Below are 15,218 nucleotides of genomic sequence, written 5' to 3'. Positions count from 1 at the left end.
TTTAAACAGAGTTGCAGTCATAGTGACACGCGTGGTGTCGCAAGTTTTAAACATTGTTTTTTTTGTCACATGAAAGGGCAATGGTTGGTTTTGAGTAGCTTAATTCCAAAGGTTTTACTGGACCATAATAAATATGTTTTAAGTCACCCTCACATTTAGCATCATTGTGAAGACGTTTTATTCTCATGTAATGAGCTAATACACAACATTCTCCCTCCTCCCCTCCCTCTCTCTCTCTCTCTCTCTCTCTCTCTATCACTCACCCACACACACATGCGCATACTCTAAGCATATAATGCTCTTCATAGACTACAACTCAGCAACTCATCCCTGACATACTAGTCAGCAAACTAACTGCACTAGGCCTCTCCCCCTCCATCTGAACCTGGATAAAATACTTCCTCACAAACCGCCCACAAACTGTAAAACTTGGCCTCCACCATCACGCTCAGCACTGGTCCACACCTTCAAGTTCCTAGGAGCCCACTTATCAGATGACCTCTCATTGTCTGCCAACACCTCAGAAACAGTCAAAAAGGCACAGCAGCGACTAAACTTCTTGATAGTACTCAGGAAAAACAACATAGAGTGTAATCTGATGGTGGCCTTCTACCGCACCACTATCGAAAGTGTATTAACCTACAGCATCTCTGCGTAGTACGCAGAGCAGCAGACAAGCGAGCCCTCCAAAGGGTCATCAACAAAGCCCGAAAAATCACTGGCTGCTCACTGCCCTCCCTGGAATCCATTGCCCGCTCCAGCTACCTTGGGAAGGCCAATAACATCTTGAAAGACTCTTCTCTCCCAGGCCACCACCTGTTTACTCTCCTGCCCTTAGCCAGACGGCACAGGTCCTCTAGAGCAAGGACCATGCGTCTAAAAAACAGTTTTTCCCGACGGCCATAAGAACACTAAATACAGACATGTCCTTAACATAGAATTTCATTGTGCAATATTTATACACTAATCACTTTATTGACTGCAAGTCACATATGGCATCTCAGTCACCTTATACATGTGTATAAACAAAACTGTTACTGTATTTATTGTAAAGCACCTCAGGGAAGTACTGTTGCTGTATTTATTGTTCCTCAGGGAAGTACTTTACTTGAACTCCTAATATATATACTCCTAATATTATATATATATATATATATATATATATATATATATATATATATATATATATATATCTTTAAGCTATTCATACTGTTTTATGATAGTTATAATATTGTTGTGTTATATGTTGGTATTGTGTTATATGTTGTCCCTCGTCGCAACAACAGGAGCAGCACTCCAAATGTCGTTGTATGCGAACACAATGACAATAATAGCTTTTCTATTTCTATTCTATACATCTTCAACGTGACATGAGCTAATACTTATTTGTGTCCAAAGCAGCAACTCAGTTTCTGTCTGAAGAATGGTTTGAAAAACACCAATGAAAGGTGTAATTTATACTGCAGTATTTATGGGAAATATATCAAAAGGTCTCTGAGCATTACAGGAGGGGAAGAGTGTCCAGTCAGTAAATATTTTTGAATGTGATCTCTCCAGAGGTCAGAGACATTATAAGGGGGGAGAAAAAACAGTGAAGGCAAAATAAATGAGTCTGCAATGCGAAAAATGGCAGATCTGTGTACAGATCTGCACCTTAAAGGTCTGTTTGACCATTCTATGGGGAATTATGAATCTCTCCCCATCAGATAGGAGCCTGATCTTGTTTGCCCAAAATACCTGCCTGGAGGCATTGCCAAGATGGCTGCCGAGTGGCTAGACTTACTTATAAGGACTTTGTTAGTGACCTCATTGCAGCCACAGCCATTATGTGAGGTATTTATAAGTTGGAGGTGTTTGTAATGAGATAAGCAGATGTCACATGAAATTACACCGTGCAATAAACAAAACCACATACATTTACATTTACATTTAGTCATTTAGCAGACGCTTTTGTCCAAAGCGACGTACAAGGGAGGGAACAGTCAAGCTAAGAGCAATAAAAAAGCATGGTGTAACAATAAATACTACTTTACATGAGAATTAGAAAAACAACAACCTAGAAAAGAGGAAAAAAGAAGTGCAGGAATGTAACTGCTGAAGTGCAAGTTAAGCGCTAGTCAGGTGCCAGTTAGGAGGGGAGGTGCTCTCTGAAGAGTTGGGTCTTCAAAAGCTTCTTGAAGGTAGAGAGGGACGCCCCTGCTCTGGTAGTACTAGGCAGTTCGTTCCACCAACGTGGAACTACAAATGAAAATAGTCTGGATTGCCGTGCTTGCACGGACGGCAGTGCCAAACGACGCTCACTAGACGAGCGCAGCGTCCTGGGTGTAACATTTGCCCTTACAAGAGCATTTAGGTAGGTGGGAGCAGAACCAGTAAGCACTCTGTAGGCAAGCATAAGTGACTTGAACTTAATGCGAGCAGCTACTGGCAGCCAGTGGAGCTCGATGAGTAGCGGGGTGACGTGTGCCCTTTTCGGTTGGTTGAACACCAGACGCGCCGCCGCGTTCTGGATCATCTGTAGTGGTTTCACCACGCAAGCCGGCAGGCCCGTTAGGAGGGCGTTGCAGTAGTCAAGGCGGGAGCTCACCAAGGTTTGCACCAGCAGCTGGGTGGCATACTGGGTTAGGTACGGCCTGATTTTGCGGATGTTGTATAGCGCAAAGCGGCACGACCTGGAGACAGAGGCGATGTGGGCCGTGAAGGTCAGTTGGTCATCAATAATGACCCCGAGGTTTCTTGCTGTTTTGGATGGAGCAAGAGATAAAGAGTCAGTATTGATCTTGATGTTGTGGTGGATGACCTGTTTGGCTGGGAAGACCATCAGTTCCGTTTTGGCCAGGTTCAGCTGAAGGTGGTGATTTTTCATCCATGTGGATATATCAGCGAGACAGTCCATACATACATACAGTGTCCAAACCATGATACTGAGTGCTACTTCTTCAGAATCTACCTCTTAAAAACTATAGTAATAAAGGAAATTCTAAGTACATACTCTACCTTATTTTGGTAACACCCACTTTCATATGCACATGTGTAGCTGTTTTATTCTTTTTTTTCCTAAAGGGCACACAACACAGCTTCATAATAGCTAGATACATTCCGTTTTATTGGCTACACTATAAAAAATAAGCAACCTTTATAATGTAATGCTTGTCATAAACACTAAAAAGTAGCAATTTATATAAGCACTTACAGTTACGATTGTTAACACTTTCTGAAGAAAACAACTAAAGTAGTTTTGTACAAGATTTACATTTAATACACATACAAGTGTAAATAGTTTTTATTGATCTTACAATGTTAAAGTATATTGCTGCTTAATTTGTACATTGTTACTTTTCTATATTAGTTAGACTTTGTTTTTGCTTTATTTGATGTGTGTGCCATGTAGCCTTTCACAGCAATCAAGGGAAAACCTGAGAACAAACTCGTGAGATAGTTAGCAGGCTCTGCTTTGTATTTGCAATGGACAATGACAACAGCTCTCTGCTTGGTGCAGGCCTGTGCTCAGTGCCCTTTCACAAGTGTAGCTCAGGGTTCATACACTAGTTGGTTTTAATTTCCTTTAAATGATTTTGGCTTTGGTCATGTAGCATATGATCTTGTGTTCCATTTTGTTGGTTATGTTCTTAAAATGTAATTCCACCAAGACACCATTACTGTTATGGATTCTTGTAGCTATAGCACTTGTCTTGCACACGAGGGTGTTACAGCCCTATACATGTATCTATATATGTCTATGGTTACAGGCAGAGGTTAAATTGGGCCGGAGCGCTCCGGAGCTCAGCTCCGCCTCCTCAGGTCCACAACAAACCCCGCCGGAGCTCAGCTCCGTCTCCGTCAGTGTAAAATAATCATATACTACTTTTAATATTTTTTCATCTCCTGACAAACGCATTGCAATATCAGACTATATAACTCACAAGACTACTCAAAGACACTGTAGCCAATCAATGATACATGGAATTATGAGAGGCGTTCTACTGATTCTCTCGTGATTTGCACGTCAGTGAACGTCAAAAATCGACACCTACAATCTTTGGTGATTGTTAAGACGGTTTTCTAAAGGATCATTGTTGTTGTTAATAAGCTGTCCATCAAAGCGCCACCGCTAGAATGTGTGAAGAAGGTTAGTGTTCTATGATCTGTTTTTGGTATTCAGACTGACATTTCAGCCTGAAACAACAAATTAACTACCGGTAAGCTAACTTTAAAGGACGCAGCCAAGCAGCTTAGCCTTCACTCAGAACAGACCCTAATAGCCAACTAGCCAGCCTAACCCAAAGAAAAAACATGGCACAACTTTGCGACAAAGTGCAGTTGAACTCGCATCAAGGGGCTAATATCCATAGGTGGACAAGGGCACAACAAACGCCTATGATGGCCAATGACGCCCGCACTAAAAAGCGAGCAACACCATACAAACCACTGGCTAGCTAGCCGCTAGCAAATGTCAAATCTCGTAGCCTACCTGCTCTCTTGACACTCTGAAGACAGCATAGCATCATCAAATTACCCAGTTTACATGTTGATGGGGATCTTCACGTAATGATCTTGTCACATATAATCAGGCCAATAATCCCAATTTTGAAAAAAAAAAAGATTGCCTCTGTTTATGGTCTCCAATTAAGTTACACAATAAGTTAGCCTATTTCATAGTTCATTGACTGACAAAGGGGTCTTTAGTGTTACCTAGATTCCTATGATCTTTGCAATATAGGCCTAACTGAAATAATTAAACTCAACTATTAGTTTTTCAATACTTACTTAAAAATGTATTTTTGACAATACCAGTTTAACTAAAATACTAGGATAATATGATATAAGGACATGTGTCCCTATGTTGTGGTTTCAGCTCTGAATTACACAAAATATAGGCTAACTTAAGGTTGTTGCTGCAAAGTAATTTAAAAAAAACTGTAATAGATTCCAATGATCCTGAAACAAGTGATGATATACTGTATAAATACCAATGTCTGTTTTAATGATAGCTGCACTAATGTACTCATGAACATACATTTTATATTCTTCATGCAGCTTTGTTATTTGCTAATAATAAATAAGTTTCTTAATGTTAAAAACATAATACATTGAATTGTAGCCTGTTTGTTTGAAAAACTATTCAACCCCTAAACATTAGAAGTGGAAAAAAAGCCCCTTTAGTGTAATAATGCATTAATTCATAATGTATGTGAGAGTGATATGAATAAAGATGCTTTTGAAAGATGACCATTGACCACACACAAGGGCTCCCCCTCCTCACAAAAGCCAATTTAACCACTGGTTACAGCTATAGCACCTGTCTACCACATGAGGGTGTTATCCTAGTACAGTAGATTCAAAGTATTACTTCTGAACGTGAAGCAATCGCATGACTTGACCGGAATAATAGTGATACACTATAGTGTATTTAATTTTTGATTTAATAGATTAGGTCATTATTTCTTTATATTAGTTACACATATATCTGTATTCTCTTTTTTTTATATAGTTACTGTAGTATAGTTAAGGGAACGCGAACTACGGAAGCCAGGAGAGGAGACCGCGAAAGTACAGAGATAGGTCACATGTATGTTAGACGAACAGAGTTGACAATAAAAGAAGTTAATGTCAACCAGTTTCTTTAACAGTTACTTAAGTACTCAATTCATAGGTAGCATATGATATCGATTTGGTTTGGTTGTTTGCAGAATCACATCTTCTATATTTTATTATTTTCCGCGAGGTGTGCGTGGCCCTTTTTTCATATAGTCTGGTAATAAATCTATGAAATGTAATACAAATTATATATTTTGCTGTGAATAATGAAGGAAGAAATACATTCGATTATTTCCCAAACCCTCGAGAGCTGTTACCATGGAGATTTAACGTTACTTTCTGTTTGAAGATAAGGTAGCAGCTAGTGTTGAAGAATGGATGACTTGAAACTAATATATGAAATTGAACAACATAAACACCTATACGAATACAGTGACGCCAATTATAAGGACAAACGTCGAAGAGATGCCGGATGGAGGGCTGTTTCGGAGGCAGTTGGGGCAACAGGTGGTATATAAGCAGGTAACTAGCCTATAACGTAACGATAGATCATTTAGATTAGAAGCTATGTGCTAACCTGTTTAAATGCTCGCGCTATGATATGTAGACCCCCTAGCTACCGTTTCATAAACGTTTCATAGAGTTCCTGATGCTTTGGTACAATCTCCTTATAGTGCTTGTCCCATAACTGAAGCAACAGCTTTACCAGAGCCCTGTGACATCTGGGTTCAATTCAGCCAGGACGAAACGCTGCACAACATTAAATGGGGTGGGACTGGGATTTAGCGAAGGGTCAATTGAATGTTACATACCTTAACCTTAGGCATATAGCATGCTGCACCATGTGCATGCATACAAATGTCACAAATGAAATGACAAAAATGACACAAATGACTATATGAACATCTATTTATTGAACTTTAACAAAACTGCAAAGTGCAAATGTAAAACAAATCTTTTTTGTGGCATTTAGTCCAGCGCTTCTTTAATGTGTCTTGTCCATATATTGAAGCAATAATGATAACAAATAAAAAATTCTAAATAATAAATACTTTATATAGCCACATATTAAAATAAGAAAATGAAGACACTTTTCAGTCCTCCTCATGTGGTTGGGCATATTTCTCTGAATTTCCCATGAGTCGGCGATTACCTATCAAATAGGTATGAAAATCCTTGCAGGTCATGTGTTTGAAATTGTACTGGGTGCACAGAATCCCCTTCAGCACTTTTTTGAGCTGTCACCGAATCTGGGAAAATCTTTTTTAGCAAACCAGATGTGCAGTCCATTGATCTGCAGCTGTTGTGATGCTTTATTGTATGAAAAGCAAGGGTACCCTCTGCAGCCGTAACAGAAGTGTCTGTTTTACTCACAAAAAAGTCTGTCACTTTACTTTGATGAGCTCTCTCCTCTTGCTGCAGTTTTGTGTTTTGCAGAGTGCACGTGAGCTTCCAAATCGCTGCCACCTTTATTTGCCACTGACACGTAAGTGCCTGCTCTGCAAGTCATGCACTCAGCTTCCGAAGCATCACGGCCGAGGCGAAAACATGGGTATTTTTTTTTTTAGTTCGTCCGTGAACTTACGTTTACGTTTCGGCATGGCTGCAGATGTCATGTGCTGTAAACAATGCAACTAGTGGAGGCGGCAAGGTGCTCAGTGTTGCCAGATTGGAAATGGTGAAGTATCGTACCAAAGGCTCAAAATCGTCGTATTTGGAGGATAATTATCGTGTATCTGGCAACACTGAGATCGGTCGACCAATGACTGTTCTCTCTACAGTCAGAGCTCGCGCAAGAAGGTGGAACGTAAGGGAGATACCATTTCCAAAACTTGTAAGGGCATAATAACTAGTTTGTGAAAAACCCAGAGAAACACAAATATCCGACGAAGCAAAATCCTGGACGTTTTTGGAATCCCTGCCGGACGCATTGTTTAGGTCTCGAAAAGAGGACATGTCCGGGGAAAAGAGGACGTCTGGTCACCCTAGTCAACAAGGAAGCTTTAGTGAAAATACATTCAAACCAAGGATGCCTAGACAGACAGAGAAACAGACAGAGAGACAGAGAGAGAGAGAGAGATTGCCCAGTTTATAGATGGGCAATATCCTTTTACAAAAAACATTTTACAAAGCTTTCCATGTACTGTAATCCAAACTTTGAATTATTTACACATGATGTACACTATTTACACTTCCTTTTGGGGAGTTGAAGAATTGGCAGAGCAACTCTCGAATGTGAAGGGCTTCCCTGGGTCCTCTATTGCCACCCATGTGTCTAACACTTTGTAAGTGCTCTTTGTCTCTTTGTCGACAGTGTTTATTGGCCTGGTGTTGTTAGCACCTTACACTACCCTATGTATGGAAAAGGTCTGTAGAACATATAGGAATCACACTTGTCATGTACCATACTTGCATGATAAATCTGTGGTAAAGACCTGGCATACATTTCATTTTAAAATGGCATCAATATGCAAGGTAGGTCATATAAAACATATATTTTTATGTCACTGAATATGAAAGGGGCTATAAGTCTGTTTGTCAACACACTGTTATCTGTTACCTATATACATATATGAACATAGATACATTTTACAGTCTTTTTCTATATGAGACTATAACAAATTGGCTTCAACTTAGAAACTCAAATTATTATACATTATTCGAGACACTGTAAAGGTGCAAATTGCATACACAAGACAAACTATTTCCTCACTTCTCTTCAAGTTTAAGGACAAGCTTCAAGAACTGTGGCAAACATTTTCAAAACTAAATAACAAAGAAATCATACATATCAAGTCCCTTGAAGCATTGATCCGTGGTGATATTTAGCAAAGGAGGGTCCAAAAGAAAAAGTCAGCCTTCAACAATATCCAGCCACCATATGCAACAAACAAACAAAAAAGATTGGTCTCGCATAAAGCAAAAGAACTCCTCTTCTCTTGCAAAAAGGTGGAAAAATCAAAGTACCGTATATTCCAATGAATTCCACAAATAGGCAAGACAGAGAGGATGTATTACATTAACTGGCCTCAGGTTTCTTTCAGAATTTCTCCAGTTTTCCTGGCACATGACATGGCTTCTTCACCTGCACTGGAAATCTCAGGTGTCCCACACATGCACTCCCTTCCTGGTTGCCCAGGTGTGCTCTTTTATGATACATTAAGTAATCAGGACCTGATGTCGTATCAGAACCTGATGTTCCGATAGGCTTCTTGGATTACTAAAATCATGATAAAAGGAATAAATCTAATAAAAGTAATAAAACCCTTCTGCCTGGTCTTTAGCTCAGTCGGAACCATAGTGCTGCTTCATAGATTCCTCCTTACCCTTTTAAATATTTTCCCTAGCTATGTTTCTGCACCCAGAGGCCACCCTTCCTTCTATACCCTTCCTTGAGAGGCCTTCTCGTCCTCTTCCACCGAGCGCGGGGCTTCAGGGGGGACAGTAGCTCTCCTTTACAGGCATAAGGAAGGTGACCGCGCCCAGGGGACTACAAAATTCATTAGGGAAATATCTGTGAGAATAACAGGAGATATATTGAGGCCACAATATGGTTTCCGACAGTGCTATGGTACCCTTAAAACAGTTTTACAGAGAAATAGTGCAAGTTACCGAGAAATAAATAGTGCCAGATAAAACTAATAAAATGCTTTGGTAAAAAGCTGCCTTTTCAAAGTGTCTAGCATGTTTGCTTCCCTAATATTAATGGGTAAGGTGTTCCATCATTTTGGGGCGTAGTTGACAAAGGCTGCATCACCAATCTTCTTATGACTGCTTCTGGTGACCTGTAATAGACCTGTATCTGATGATCGCAGTGTTCTAGCTGGTGTGTAGTTAGTAAGAGAGTTAGCAATGTAGCTAGGTCCTTGTCCATTTAGAGCTTTGTATGTGAGGAGGAGGACCTTAAAGTCAATTCTATAGGTAACAGGAAGCCAGTGTAAAGTAGCTAGGACAGGACTACTGTGTTCTCTCCTTTTAGTTTTGGTTAATAGTCTAGCTGCAGAGTTTTGAATGAGTCTTTCAGTTGTTTTCTTGGGAAGACCAGCAAAAAATGAATTACAGTTGTCCAGCCGGCTTGATATGAAAGCATGAATTAGCTTCTCGGCATCATTTTGGTTTATGAATGGTCGTACCTTCGTTATGTTCCTGAGGTGAAAGAAAGCTGTTTTGGTCACTTTGTTAATGTGGGAGTTGAAATTCACTTCCAGGATGACACCGAGACTTATCACCTCAGGTTTAATCTAGCGGGTTAAACCTCCTAGATTCTTGGTTAGCATCTCTCTTTTTGATTTGGGGCCGATAAGTAGGACTTCAGTTTTGTCCTCAATTCATTTTAGAAAATTATCGTTCATCCATTTGTTTATTGCCAATAAACAGTTGGTAATGGAGTTTATGGCTGTCGCATCGTTAAGTTCAGCGGATACAATTGTGTGTCATCCGCGTAGCTATGAAAATCTATACTATATTCTCTGATGATGTCACCGAGTGGTAAGACAGAGAAAAGAGTAATGGACCTAAGCAGCTCCCTTGTGCCACCCCGTAGCAGCTTTCATGTTTCTCAGACATATGGTCTCCTAGACTAACAAAACTTCCTTCCTCTGATATATGTTTTGATCCAGTTCAATACACAGTCAGAGCCCAATAAGCTTTTCAAGTCTATTGATTAGGATGTCGTGATCAATGGTATCAAATGCCGCACTAAGATCTAACAGGATAATGATAGAGACTTTATTTGCATCAGAGTTTATTCTGAGGTCGCTAATTATTTTGGTGAGAGCGGTTTCAGTACTGTGATATTTTCTGAAACCTGACTGAAAGACTTCCAAGATGTTATTTTCTTCGAGAAAGGAATTTAATTGGACTAATACTATATTTTCCAGTACTTTACTAATAAATGGAAGATTTGATATCGGTCTATAGTTTGCTAGTGTATTGGTATCCAATTTGGGTTTCTTTAATAGGGACTTTACAACAGCTGTTTTGAAGGCATCTGGGAAAAAGGCAGTTCTAAGGGATGTGTTTATGTAACCTATACCAGACTGAAGCTTGGCTAAGAATCAGAATTAGCTAGAACAAGGGTGTCGTGGACCCGGTATTCCCCACTATGGGTTATTCAATTAAATGAATGAGGAAAGGAGGCGGCGTATGAAAATAATGCACTTTATTTTCTGATGTCTTATTTGCAGGCAGAGATATAAATAGATGCTTATCAATAAATACTTAAGATCAGTGTGGCAATAAATAGCTTGTATATAAATAGTGATACAATATTGCACAATTCCCATAAAGTGCTTACACAAGCCACTAATACCAAGCAGCACCAGAGCTGCGGTTAGGCTACTATGCCTGCTACAAACTTAAGATAACGAAAGGACACGAATATGTCAATAGTGACAGAGCTATCAAATCATAATTAATCACACTAAAAGAGAGCACTCTCACTGCAAAGGAATGAAAAGAAAAGAGTAGGCTCAGCCAAACACAATAAATAAATAAATAACCAAACACAACTTGGAGGTGGTTTCACACACACACGGTCAAAAGGCACACATTGTAGCAGAACATAACCGCCAAGGCAAGCCTTGAGCTGCTGGCTTAATACTAGTTGCACTGGAACAGCGAATGTGGTTTAAATGTTCCACCCCACTAATTTTGTATTTAATATAAATCTAAGGTAGGGAAAAACAGTGGCTACAAATGACTCCTGTACGTCTGTGCTGTTGCATAGAATGTAGACCGGAACAAAGTATTTTAAGCACGGTGCACCGCTTCACGTAAAATCACCACCGGCAGAATCCCCATTCCAACAGTGCTCTCACCACTGCATTTGCCGCGCTGCTAATTCAAACAAAAGACTGACCTCGCGGTGTGCTATTTTACCTGCATGTGACCGGAAGAAATTAAGGGAGTGTCAGGTGACTCGCTAGGAAACAGGTGACTCACTTATCCCACTCCCACCCGTCACATATTCCCCCCACTTTGAAAGGTCACGTCCCGGTGCCGGTGATCAAATTCTTTCTAATGCCATGGTCTAAAATAACAGCTGGGGGTAAGGTTAACTGACTGAATGGCGTTTTGTTGGCCCTCCAGGTGTTGGGTAGCTGACTGTGGCAACCGGAAGGGGTTGGCGTGTTGGCCTGCTCGTGCCCGTCTTGGGCGTCTCACTGGGTCTTCTCCCAATGGCATAATTTCTTGGGGTGAGTCTGACCCCACCTCTGGAGAGGAGCTACCTGTGCCACCTACTGTTGTCATTGGGGTTTCCGAGTCACCTTGTGACGGGCAGTAGCTGGGCATTTGTTGTCCAGCCAGTGTCCCATCTTGTCCAGCTTCACAGCAAGGCCTTGTATCTGGCTGATTAGGTAGAACTTGGAACCACACCTCATCCTCATCCTCATCCTTTTCATTGGCCTTTGGTCGGTCATCATTTTCTGCTGTGCCACATGGAACGTCCACAAGAGCACCCACCGGTGATTTATCCTGGCCTGGCAGAGCTTTTAACTCCGAGCGGTGGACATTCATGTCTGGACCCAATCCATCTTCAGGTGTAATATGATACACCAGCCCCTTGTCGTCCCGGCATTTCACCACTCGGTATGCTCTTGGGTCCCACAGATCTTGGATTTTATGCCGGCCGAGTGGATGGCTTCTACGATACACCCTGGCATTCACTAGGAGGGGGGGTGGAGGCTGACCGTAACGTTCTCTGGTGGTCGCTGCTGCCTCCAGACGGCTCTTGGCGTCAGCGTAGATTTTGGCCAGATGTTCTTTGTGGGTAGTTACCCAATCGGTTGGAGGTGTGTTTTCTGGAGCTTCTGCTCCCAGCCCCAGCAGGAAATCCACCGGAAGTTGGGGCTTCTGCCCAAACATGAGCTCATATGGGGAGTGACCTGTGGACTGATGGACAGATGTGTTGTATGCAAACAGCAAGTGTGGAAGAGCTTGGGGCCACCTTTTCTTCTTCTCAGGGGGCAGGGTCCGTAAAAGGTCGTGGAGTGTACGATTAAAACGTTCACATTGCCCGTTACCTTGCGGGTGATAGGGGGTGGTTCTGCTTTTGTTAATCCCATACAACTTGCACAGGCGCTTCAGCAATTCTCCCTCAAAGGACCGGCCTTGGTCTGAGTGGATTCTTTTTGGCACCCCAAAGGAGTAGAACCACTTTTCCGTAAGAACTTTGGCCACAGTCTCTGCCTGCTGATTAGCAGTTGGGTAGGCCTGGGTGAATTTGGAAAACACATCGGTAACAATGAGGACATTTTCATAGCCATTACTGGCTTTTTCCAGGGTTGAAAAGTCAATGGCGACAACTTCCAGGGGTTTGGTGGCCAATAGGTGGCCTGCATAAGTGCGGGCAGTAGGAACCACTCCCTTGGCTAGAGTGCACCGCTCGCATTCTTTGCACCACTGCTCAATGTCCCGACGCATCTTAGGCCAGTAACACCTCTGACGGACTAGTTCAGTGGTCCTTTCCACCCCTTGGTGGCCATGATTGTCATGCAAGCTTGTTAAAACCTCCTTGTGCAGCACTTTGGGTAGTAGTAGCTGTAGTTTGAGGTCCCGCGCTGGGGGTTGTTGAATCTCACGATACAAGATGCCATCTTGTTCTCGGATTCTGCGCCACTGACGAGCTAGCTCCAGTACCATCTCGGCTTCCTGTGTTCTCTCCTGCCTATTTGGCGGCCGGGCCCTCCTCCAGTACACCAAAAAGGCACCAATCACTGAGTCTTTTGCCTGGAGTGCTCGTAGGTCTGCTGGCAAGCGGATGGGAGCTGCATCGATGGTGGCGATCACTGCTTGTTGTGCCAGGTGTTCTGGTAGTACCCCGGGCACCCTTAACTCCAATGGAACCGTAATGCCAGAGACCAAGGCTGTAACAAGCTGTGTGGACAGATCACGATTCTGACGTGACAGGGCGTCGGCATTCCGGTTTGCTGTACCAGGGCGATATTTCAACTGAAAGTCGAAAACTGCCAACTGGGAGGCCCACCTCTGTTCAACGGCAGCTAACTTGGCAGTCTGCAGGTGGCTTAAGGGATTGTTGTCTGTATAGACAACAAATTTGGCCCCGAGCAGATATTCTCTGAACCGCTCCATCACCGCCCATTTCAATGCCAGAAACTCTAGCTTCATCGAACTGTAGTTCGACATATTTCTTTCAGATGGCCGCAATGTTCTACTGGCGAAGGCAATGGGTCGTCTTCTCCCGTCCACCTCCTGAGACAGGACAGCCCCCAGGCCCTGGTGACTGGCATCTATTTCAAGGACAAATGGCTTTGAAAAGTCTGCATACTTGAGGACTGGGGCACTTACAAGTTCCTGTTTTAGTGTCTCAAACGCTTGTTCACAGTGGTCATTCCAGAGATTTCCCAGCATGGCATTAGCTCCACCCCTCTTCTTTCCCTTCCCTTGGACTTCTGCTACAAGCTTGTGTAAAGGCCCTGCATGCTTGGCAAAGCCTGCCACGAACCTGCGGTAATAAGAGGCGAACCCCAAGAATGAACGCAGGTCGGTCAGGATGGTAGGGCGCTTTCACTGCAGGACAGTCTGGATCTTATCTGGGTCAGTCGCCACACCACGAGCCGATATAACATGCCCTAAATATTGCACTTCCTCTTGAAAAAAATGGCATTTGCTCAATTTAAGTTTTAAGTTGTGTTCTTTGAGCCTACCTAAGACCACTTCTAGCCGTTGTAAATGCTGTTGAAACGAGGATGAGAAAATCACGATATCATCCAAGTACAACAGTAAGGAGTGGAAACTTTGGTCGCTAAAGATTCGTTCCATCAGGCGCTGGAAAGTACTAGGGGCGTTACATAGGCCAAAGGGCATGCGATTAAATTCAAATAACCCGAAGGGTGTACAGAAGGCAGTTTTATCTTTATCCCTCTCAGCCATGGGGACTTGATGGTATCCAGAGGCCAGGTCTAGAGTGGAGAACAGTGTGGCACCTGTCAGTGCGTCCAAGGATTACTCTATTCTTGGAAGAGGGTATGCATCCTTCCTTGTTTTGGCATTGAGTTGTCTATAGTCCACACAAAGGCGGATTGTACCATCTTTCTTTTGGACCACTACGATAGGTGAAGCGTATGGACTACAACTAGGTTGGACGATCCCCTTCCCTACCAGTTCTTGTACATGAGCCTTGACTTGTGCAAACTGAGATGGAGGCAGACGCCGGTAACGTTGCCGTACTGGAGCTGTATCCTCTAAGTGTATCTCATGTTGGACTAGTGCTGTACAACCCAAGTCCCCGTCATGTTCACTGAATACCCCTCTGTACTGCTCTAGGAGGGCCCTAGCTTCCTGCTGCTGTGAAACTGAAAGGTTTGGCCAATGTACTCCCCTGAAATCTACAGAGGCTATGGTGCTAGCCCCTGCTGCTTGAACAAGAGCTACCTGCTCATCACCTGTACCATCACCGGAGGTGGGGTCCACTATGTGAAGGGTTCCCAGTGTAGTGCGGGGTTGGAGCCACTGATCTTCTGTCCCCACATTAACCACTGGTACATTCACTTTGCCCTGAGTAATGGGCAATAAGGCAGACGAGATAAGGAGATTCACAGGCAATCGACCTTCTCCATAGGGCAGGGGCTCGAGAAAGCATGACATAATAGGACCTGGGACAAGAGAGCAGGTGGCCTGCACAAACTTAAGGCACCCAGCGGGTATACGAAGGGTGG

At 42.7% G+C, this 15,218-nt stretch overlaps 1 protein-coding gene across 3 annotated transcripts in view; it reads right to left on the bottom strand.

Moving 5' to 3' along the window:
* The window catches only part of LOC105894978 (vitellogenin), a 38,108-nt gene that overhangs the window by 9,398 nt on the left and 13,492 nt on the right, over nt 1–15,218 (bottom strand). The window lies entirely within an intron of this gene.

This window comes from Clupea harengus, chromosome 10, assembly GCF_900700415.2.
Source record: "Clupea harengus chromosome 10, Ch_v2.0.2, whole genome shotgun sequence".
NCBI lineage: Eukaryota > Metazoa > Chordata > Actinopteri > Clupeiformes > Clupeidae > Clupea > Clupea harengus.
Note: the sequence above shows the minus strand (reverse complement) of the source record. Positions and strands in the feature narration are given on the sequence as shown.